Genomic DNA, 9893 nt, shown 5'->3' on the forward strand with positions numbered 1-9893 from the left:
AGGATCGAACCTGCCAAGTTGGGCTAAGAAGGCCAGCGATCTACCATTTGAGTTGTTACTCAGCCCGGCTATTAGCACATAACAATAATTATAGAAAATATGATTTTCATTCAGTCATTTATATCTGACACCTTTTTACCGTACGAGCTGTAAGTATAATGGAGATATTCAAGAGTTTATTACAAAGTGTTTCAATAACCAAGCATTGCTGACGAGGAAGTATTGTTATGCCATCACAGTAGCAAACTAACTGGCTATGATGGTTGTTGTCGTTATTGTCTTTATAATATGCGAAATAATAATAATGTTATTCGTGTTACGTCTCACTAACATTTACGGTTTTCTGAGACTCGAGGTGCCGTAATTTTGTCCCACGGGAGTTCTTTTACGTGCCGACAATTTATAGCGCCACACACGTTTCCATAATATGTTGACTGCATTTTAATCAGTACAGGGGTTCTACTTCAGATACTGACAACACGAACACTATTCACGTAGTGAACCACTATAAAATTACTATATTTCCGTGATCCGATATACAGTAAATACGTAGAAAGAGATAAAAAGTCGGTCGGTCGGTCACCTGCTTTCTTGGCTTACGCTGCCTGAACCATCAACGATAGACCCCAAGTGTAACCATACGAAATGTAGAGCATAGAATCCTCTACAAAAAAGTCCGCGATGGCACATACCTATTTCCAACCGGCTGCCCTCTAGAAGCGATTTTATGCTACAGTCCGCGGTAAAAAATGTAACTCCTTAAAATTAAATAAATATTTCGATATTATCCTCGAGTTCCTCATCAAAATAAATTGTTTGACCTCCTCCAGTATTTTATAAGGATTACAATAACTTTGTTAGGACATTATTTGCATGAATGGTTCGGAAGTTATGACCATTTTATGATGTAGTGGTAATACGTTTCAGCAGGACGGGCGACCGCTGTTTCATACCACATGACGTCACGCAGAAGGCGGACAGGGAGAGAAACAAGCGAGCGCAATGCGGGAAGAGACCCCTCTGACTAATACTAACTTCGGTGGCTCATCTCGGAAAGGTTGTAAAAGTGTTTATTCCGTCGTGCAGAAGTCTATTGAGAAATCGATTGTTGGTGTTGGTTGCAGTGCTCACATTGTCTACAATGCAATACAAACTGCTGTGGTCTGTCTTTCAGTTTGTGTTCAAAGTGTAGTGCAGAAAATCCACTCATATTTTCACATTTACACTGTACGTGAGGCCTCCTTGATTGAGTTTTGTAATTTCGTCGAAATTGAGTACCGTATTCCAAAGTTCTTGGTTTCAGTAGAACAAGGTGGTTTTCCTTCTTACCTTCCATTGAACGAGTACTGAAGTTGTATCCAATCATGAAATCATATTTTGAATCACAAAGCAGGTGTCCAACTGTAATCAAACCGTTCTTTGATGATCCCTTGTCTGAGGTGTGGTTGAATTTTGTGCATGCTTTAGCAGCAATTTTTCACAATGTGATTCAGTTATTAGAGGGGCAACATGGTGTTATGTTGGATGCTTGCAAAGTACTTTAGGATCTCAGGAAAAAGCTCTCAAATAGGCTAGACTGTGTACTTGTACCCTCGGTTGTTCAATCTAAACTAAATAACCTTGAAAATGATGGCTTACTTCATGTTTCGCATTTCAAGAAAAATGTTGAAATATTTGACTCCACATGCTTGGAATTCTTTCAGAACTCAGTGTGTTAATTTGGGCAGATCTTAATTCTGTGTTCGAATGGAGTGATGTGCACAGGTCATTAGATTTTGTACTTAAGTACATTGGGAAAGACATAATGTGATACAATGTGTAACCGTTACTTCAGCGGTCACACAAACACAGTTAAAGGGAGGAAAGTAAATCAAATTACAAGGTTCCTTAAACGCTATAAATACCATAATCATGTAATGAACTGCGGCGAAAACAGCGCGAGTAAAAATCAGTGAGGGCAACTTGACGATAACGAACAAGGAACGTGGAACGGTACTGGGAACCTACCAAGGGCATGGAGGTTGCGGTTTTCGAAAAAATCAACGGTGATCTTTGATTTTTTTAAATATTATTTACCAAATGGACCGTACAAAATAAATCACGAACAAATTCAGCAATGCGGAAAATACCGATACACAATTTGTAAAATACAAATTACATATTCCTTGAGACACAACAAATAGATGTTCCTTGACAAGAGCTTCTTATAAGTTCAAAGAGTCAAGCGAATACCGTACATCTAATTACATACAAAGTCGTACAGTACAATCTTGAAGGTAAGAAGAAACACAATATGCTATTGCAATTTAGATTGAAGTTAAACGTACTTTTCAAAACATCAGGTTAATAGAGTGGCGATTAGGGCAATCTCCTGAGTAATACTTTAAAACGAAAATTAAATGCAAATCAAAACGAGACTGAAAACAACCGTGCTTACCCTAAGGCCGTCCGTCCTGAAAGCGAGGAGTCGCCCACGACGTCAAAACTCCGGCAGACGGCAGACCAAAGACAGACAAGCTTATAAGACAGACCACGAAATGCTCCCTAGCTCCATGTAAAAAGGGAACCCTGGCCTTGGAGTAGCCAATCAGAACGCAGGAGCTTGCCCGGATTCACCAATCACAACTCTTTCTTCGGTCGCGATGTTTAAACCACTTTCTCGAACACATACGATCGCGTATCTTCTATTTCCAGAATAGTAAGAACATACTTCTAGAACACATAACTAACAAAGGCTAACACACCTTGTTCTAAAATGCGCGTCACAAAGTTTCTGGACTGTTCCAGTTAATATAGAAATGTAATCTAATAGTTACAACCAACATCTTCTTCTTCTTAATCCGTTTATCCTCCAGGGTCGGTTTTTCCCACGGACTAAGCGTGGGATCCCACCTCTACCGCCTCAAGGGCAGTGTCCTGGAGCTTCAGACTTTGGGTCGGGGGATACAACTGGGGAGAATGACCAGTACCTCGCCCAGGCGGCCTCACCTGCTATGCTGAACAGGGGCCTTGCGGTGGGATGGGAAGATTGGATGGGACAGGCAAGGAAGAGGAAAGGAAGCGGCCGTGGCCTTCAGTTAGGTACCATCCCGGCATTTGCCTGGAGGAGAAGTGGGAAACCACGGAAAACCACTTCTAGGATGGGTGAGGTGGGAATCGTACCCACCTCTACTCAGTTGACCTCCCGAAGCTGAGTGGACCCCGTTCCAGCCCTCGTACCACTTTTCAAATTTCGTGGCAGAGCCGGAAATCGAACCCGGACCTCCAGGGGTGGCAGCTAATCACGCTAACCACCACACTACAGAGGCGGACGTTACAACCAACATATGTTAGAAAAATATTTTTTACACTGTACAGGTTAGGTAGCTGAATGGAATACAAATGAGTAAGTACTACTTTAAAAAATTCAAATAAAATCTTCTAAAAACACTTTCCACCTCCAAGAGATTCTACACCTGTGTCACAATGCTTTTTGATTAGATTGTTAATGTCAGGGAATATACCACAGTTACTAAAGTAAAGGCATTGAATTTCGCTCGTACATCAACTCATTTCAGATGGGTGGAAATATTCACTAATTTTGAAGATAGGAATATTGGCTTCAGGAATATAAGTGATATTGTAGAATTTGTGTTACGCTTGCCTGCTACAAATGCTCCTACAGAACGGGTATTTTCATTAATGAACAATCTTTGGACAAATGAAAAATCCAGGCTAAAGCCTGAAAATGTAAAGCACATGGTCATCACTAGGTGCAACTTGGATTATAACTGCGTAGAGTTTTATGGCATACTGTGTGGAAACTTAAAGTTGTTGAAGATAATTAATTCAAGTTAAAAGTACGAGAGCCTGTCACAGTGACTTCACACTGCAACGTGTTAATGTAATACTGCGTGCGTGTTGTAATGTAAACAAATGTAATAGCATGATAGGTTAGTAGGTTAATAAAATTTGGTAAGTTTTGTTATTGGAACACATTACTTCCTTTTCATAGGATCTAAAAGTCAGAGTGTCTTTAAGTTTTATCGTGCTGTAGTGAGTAATAATGTACGATTCGTTGTATGCTTTTTACGCTTGGTATTGCTTAAATGGAACGAGAAAAATCGGCGATCAAGTTCGCTGCTAGATCATGTTTACGATCAGGTCTCTGAATATCTGGTCACACTAGTTCTAGAGTATGCTTTACGTTATTTCCGTGAAAAAGGAAATAACTTCGGAAAAAAGGGAGATAGGTCGACATGTGATCCAACTAACTGAAAATCACCCCATGGGAGTCGGAGTCGTGTCTGGTGAGAAATAGTGACAGTGAAAGTGATAGTGGAAGCAGCGACACCTCATCTGCATTATCTGAAAGAGAAGGCTCAACACCGTTGCTAGGAACAAGATGTGTTACGGATCCGATTTTGAGCATCAAGTCTGATTTCCGTCAATCCAGTGAAGAGACGCCGCAGTCACCTAGTGAATCTACTCGTTCAAGCTATGCTTCCAGTCCACAGAAGAAAGTGAAACAAACTGTAGATCTTGCGTTCAAGAGAAAAGCTGTAAATTTACGGTTAAATAAGGGGGGAGGGGGTGAAAAGCGGCTTTCATTATTCACTGTCCACAAAAGTTGTCGTAAGGTGACGTCACTACGACAACTGTACAGAGGTAAAAAAAAAAAAAAATTAGAATCTACATCAGTGAGCCCCACTGAACACAGGAAATTGCTGCATACAAAATTATTTTCTCGCTTTACAGAAGCAAGAAGACTGAAGTGGAACGTATGCCATGAAGACCTGGGACTGTGGGTCTTGGATATTTCAAGAGAGATCTCAACAATGGGGCGAACTAATTTCAGCGCATGTGCTAGTTGGTTGAACCATTTTAAGAAAAAGTACAGAATAAAAAGTAGAAAAATTACGAAATTTGTATCCCGTACACATTTTCAAGAAATTTGTGGAAACAGCTACAGAGCGATTTTTAGACTACATCCGTTCTTCAATATATAATACCGATCTGAGTGGTTTCATGCGCGAAATGAAAGCGAAAAGGACTCTATCGTTTGTTGGTGAGAAACAAACAGAAACAGTAGCTCAATCAGTTAATGCACTCACCCAATCGTACACAATTATGCCTACAATTAGTATTGTACCGTTCCCGTCTGAAATACAGTCTACCGGCGCCATTCGGAGAGCTGCGTGTTCGGTTCTTAAAAAAATTGATCGGGCTAAAATAAATTAAAAATCTCAGGATAAATAATACCATGGGTATATGAACGGGAAACAGTATCATATTTCCGAAATAAAATGCAAAATAAAGGGGTAAGATGGATTTATTGACTAATAAACATTATCGAAATTCGAGATAAACAAAAAAATGGAAAATAATTAAAATATGGCTCGAATAAATGCCAAAAAAAATTAATATCTGCCGGGCACATAATTAACATAAATTACACCAATTTACAAAGGACGGGCAATGTCCCGTTTCAAAATGAAAACATTTACAAAATAAACGCAACGACCTGGGGAAGAAATTCACACTTCGCTTCGACTTACGCAGTTAAATTCATTTTAACGCATCCTGACGGATATCATTCAAATTATAATTACAGGACATACCGCGACAGAATAAAATTATGCTAAATCCGATCCATAATAAAACTATATGTACATCACTTATCATCAAATCAATATTTCAGGGACCTTAGCTTACATCTACACTGAATTTACTTAACAGACCGTTCTGTTATAAATTGTATGGCTTAAAAGCCTATTTCCCAATAGAATGAGTTTCGGACTCATATTTAAGAACAAATCTTTTTCAACGCTGGCCATGACATAATCAACAACAATCCAAGTAACACAAATTAATACAAAATACACTCTCGAAGAAACCTGTAATGGCATGCAATAAAAAAATTATATCATCTGTGTATTCAATATCTGAAATATAAACAATAAGATACTAGACTCCTTCATATAAAAAGAACACCGAACTCCAGGCTCAGCTATCCGTCTGTTGATCTTTCACTAAGCACGCTGTAATATAAATCACGGAACACTTCTAATGCGCCAGCTATGAAACATCTTACTTCGCCAGAAAAGACTCTAACTAATTGGTTTGGTAAATCTTGCCTGAGAAATTCTAATATATTTGAAAACATAAATTACGCTGCCATTCACTTCTCTGTTCATTTAATTAACACAAGGCCTCGAACTCAAACTAACGCACCAATACACATTCCTATGGCCTTAACTACATATTCCAATATAACACGGCTTGCAGATATGATACTCAACACATCTGGCCTAACACTTTAGGGTCCGTGAGTTCGATTCTCACAATCATAATGGACACTTGAGGCAAATCAAACCTCTCTCTTTTCATGCAGCTGACACCATTATATCTTTCCGATATTTATTTCCAGGCACGACCGTCCTGTAATAACACACATTGTAATCTCAGTATCAGGCTAATCTTGCCTTTTTCTCGTAAAAACATAACTCAATACCAATTAGCTAGTTCTGTCTGCGGATCTAGAAGATATTAGTTCGACGGTGCACTTTTACGTTGGTCATCACTGCCATGTACTCCTATAAACGTGCTACATGCAGGAAAAAAAATACCTTGCTAAATTTTATTCCCAGACCAAACTTTAGGCTGTGTAGCCTTCATACTAAAAGAGTCTACATCTTGTACCAAAATGGAATACACAGTTACCTTTAGACATATATATCCTCATCTACACCTAATCATTTCCCTCTTTCCCATCTTATATAAAGGAAATAAAGTAATATATAAAAATCAGGGTTCCAAACATGCATTTCCCTGAAACATGACACTAATCTATAAAAATACAACATAGCTCAGTCACAACAAGACTGACATTTACATTTACATTACACTGGGATCGAATTAGCCTAATTCCTTCTATCTAAGCATGCCTATAATTAAAATGAACTTAACTGGTAGCGTCTCAGTTTCTTCATGATTCCAGGCCACAGCGTCCAGCAAATTACGCCATTATTGCACCAAACTGCATGGCGTTATCAAATACTCTGCAAGTCTTTTCTTCTCTCTTCATCATGCAGTAATAGTGCTTCGCACACACCATTTAATTGTACCTATACGATGACGACGGTTCGTACAAGTTCTTCGCGAAACCGAACGCGTACCGAACACGGTATTTGCACAAACCGTATGCAAATTACGTATACACGGGTACGGACATATCGACAGTAACTATCGTTTTTATTGTTATTATCCCGTGTCACCACCGCACTTTGACATACGTGATACCTGATATTATTTATATAGCAAAGGTAATTGCTCTGTTAATATACTATGCACACTCGTAACTGCAATCTATCACTTGCATTCATGTAATGCATATTTTCATAAAGGAAAACGTTTCAGCTTCACAAATTGACTACTTATATGTTCAAACTGGTCACTTAAAAAAAGTTACTTTCCTATACCACTGGCTTAATATCAAAAACACCGACCCGCGCGGTTCACACTTCAAAAGCAGAGTGACTTTTCATTTCCAGAGGCTGCTATATACACCCCACTCCGGTATTAGTCATATCTTAGGGAATTCCACTGGCGCGATGACGTTACTGCTCACCCACTACTCTGCAAAAGCGCTGATTCAATAAAAATATGTTAATTACTTTATTAATTCAAATTATGTATTGCAACTGTCTACAGGTAGTTCTTTTAATGTTTAACTGGCTTCTATTTCATATTAAAACCGTGGAGTCTAGCTTTATAACAAATTGCCTAATAAAATAAAGATTAGTGCAGCACTGTAAATTTAGAAGTTGGTAAGACTGACTTAATTTGTTTTGTAAATCCCTTCATTCTGCCATATCGCTTCCAGGGCTGTGATTGGTCCTTTTATAATCGGCCGCTCTCAAACACTCTCGTGCATCCCCGATTGACTCATACGGAATACCCGAGTTATTCACTGTCGCTATGCATAGATAAGAAGCTATTACTGATGTCACGCGATGACGGAATACTGCATTACGCAACTTCTAGGTCGCATCATGACTCCTGCTTGTATTAGATGCACAATGTTACACCATATTATATAATTAATATTTGGGGCATATATGATATGGCACAGTATGGCCGGTACTCTTTTCCCGAAATTATTCATTGTACTACAGGAGTCAACTGGCACTTTCGGCCCGAGAGTTTTCAAAAAAATGTTTCATTCCAGAAATAAAATTGTAACAGCCACAAAATTGGGGAAGATGGGGGAAAATGAATTAAAGTATTGGTTTAAAGAATCCTTCTTCCCATTTGCGGAAGAGAAATGTTTGTTACTACTAGATTCTTGAACTACTTATAGTGATAAGAGCTGTCTTGAAGACATTCCTCCAGGCAACAGTATAAACATTCTCCAGATTCCTCCCGGCACTACAGGGAAAATACAGCCCTTGGACAAGATTTTCTTCCGGCAGTGAAGGCTTTGTATCGCCCTTAACAGACATTGTGCCAACTTTCTTTTTTTTTTTTGCTAGGGGCTTTACGTCGCACCAACACAGATAGGTCTTATGGCGACGATGGGATAGGAAAGGCCTAGGAGTTGGAAGGAAGCGGCCGTGGCCTTAATTAAGGTACAGCCCCAGCATTTGCCTGGTGTGAAAATGGGTAACCAGGGAAAACCATCTTCAGGGCTGCCGATAGTGGGATTCGAACCTACTATCTCCCGGATGCAAGCTCACAGCCGCGCGCCTCTACGCGCACGGCCAACACGCCCGGTCATTGTGCCAAAGTGAAGACTTTCAGTTTGATGTTTATCAGAGAAACAGCATACTGAAAATGCAGTCCTTCATTCATTTTCAATTTTCTTCTCCACGGTTCGAGGACATGATTAAATATTCGTGGTTCGCAACCAATTATATAACAGAGAGACCTCCTAGGTGCGAAAGTGCCTGCGAAATATTGCTTTCAAACAAGTAAATAAACTGTGAAGAACAATGTGGCCTCAGAGTGCATATTCGTTGTGCATGGTGCAAAAAAAAAAAAAAAAGAGTTTCACATTCGTTCAGTAACAATCAAGTGACCTTGGCACGTGGCAGCCTGCCAGTTCGTTCTCTCTCTCCAGCACAACTGCAACTCCACTCCGCTGAGCGCCGCGCGAGTCAGCAAGAAGCAAGGGTTGTCCAGTAAGCTGCGTTGTCACACGGATTTTGTATCAAGATTTTGAAACCTTCCGTTCGAAATGGTAGCTAAATTTTTGTACATCGCCATTTTATGGCTCTTGTCATGGTCTCTGCGAAATTTCATTGTCGATTTCGATATGACAGTATGGGCAGTTCCCTTGTAAGGTTGTGGGATAACCTGATGTGTTTAATGCATTCCATCCACATAATCATCTTGGTTCAGAAGTTCTTCAACCTCCTTCTTCTTCTTCTTTGTGTTTCTTTTTTCTGGTCCTTGCCTTCTTGTAACTCTCCTTGTACATTCTATCTACCTCCGAAACTCTTCTTCTGTCGAAAGCAGTGAGTGCATGCTTCATGTCGTACACTGATTCATGCCTAGCAGCTCCAGAACCATACACCTGTATGACGTCCCTTCATTAAAACATATCACTGCATCTGGAACTCCTGTTTTTAGTGTCTGTACACCCACAAAAACTGTTTTAGGAACACTGCTCCAGATACAACGATTGAAGTACTCGATGGGATTTTGAGTCCTTCCATGAAAGCAATTCTCCAGTAATTTTGGATTGCTTAGATCCCTAAAAATAGGCTTTATTGCCTCAACAGAATACTGTAAGGCAAGGAATTCTTATGCTCATAATCAGTACAATTTTCCTCTACTTTCTGGAACTTGCACCATGAATCAGGACCTGTTGGGCAAAGGGCATGTCAGGGATGTTCATCAGCTGATGATTT

Source organism: Anabrus simplex, chromosome 8 (assembly GCF_040414725.1).
Source record: "Anabrus simplex isolate iqAnaSimp1 chromosome 8, ASM4041472v1, whole genome shotgun sequence".
Taxonomy (NCBI): Eukaryota; Metazoa; Arthropoda; class Insecta; order Orthoptera; family Tettigoniidae; genus Anabrus; species Anabrus simplex.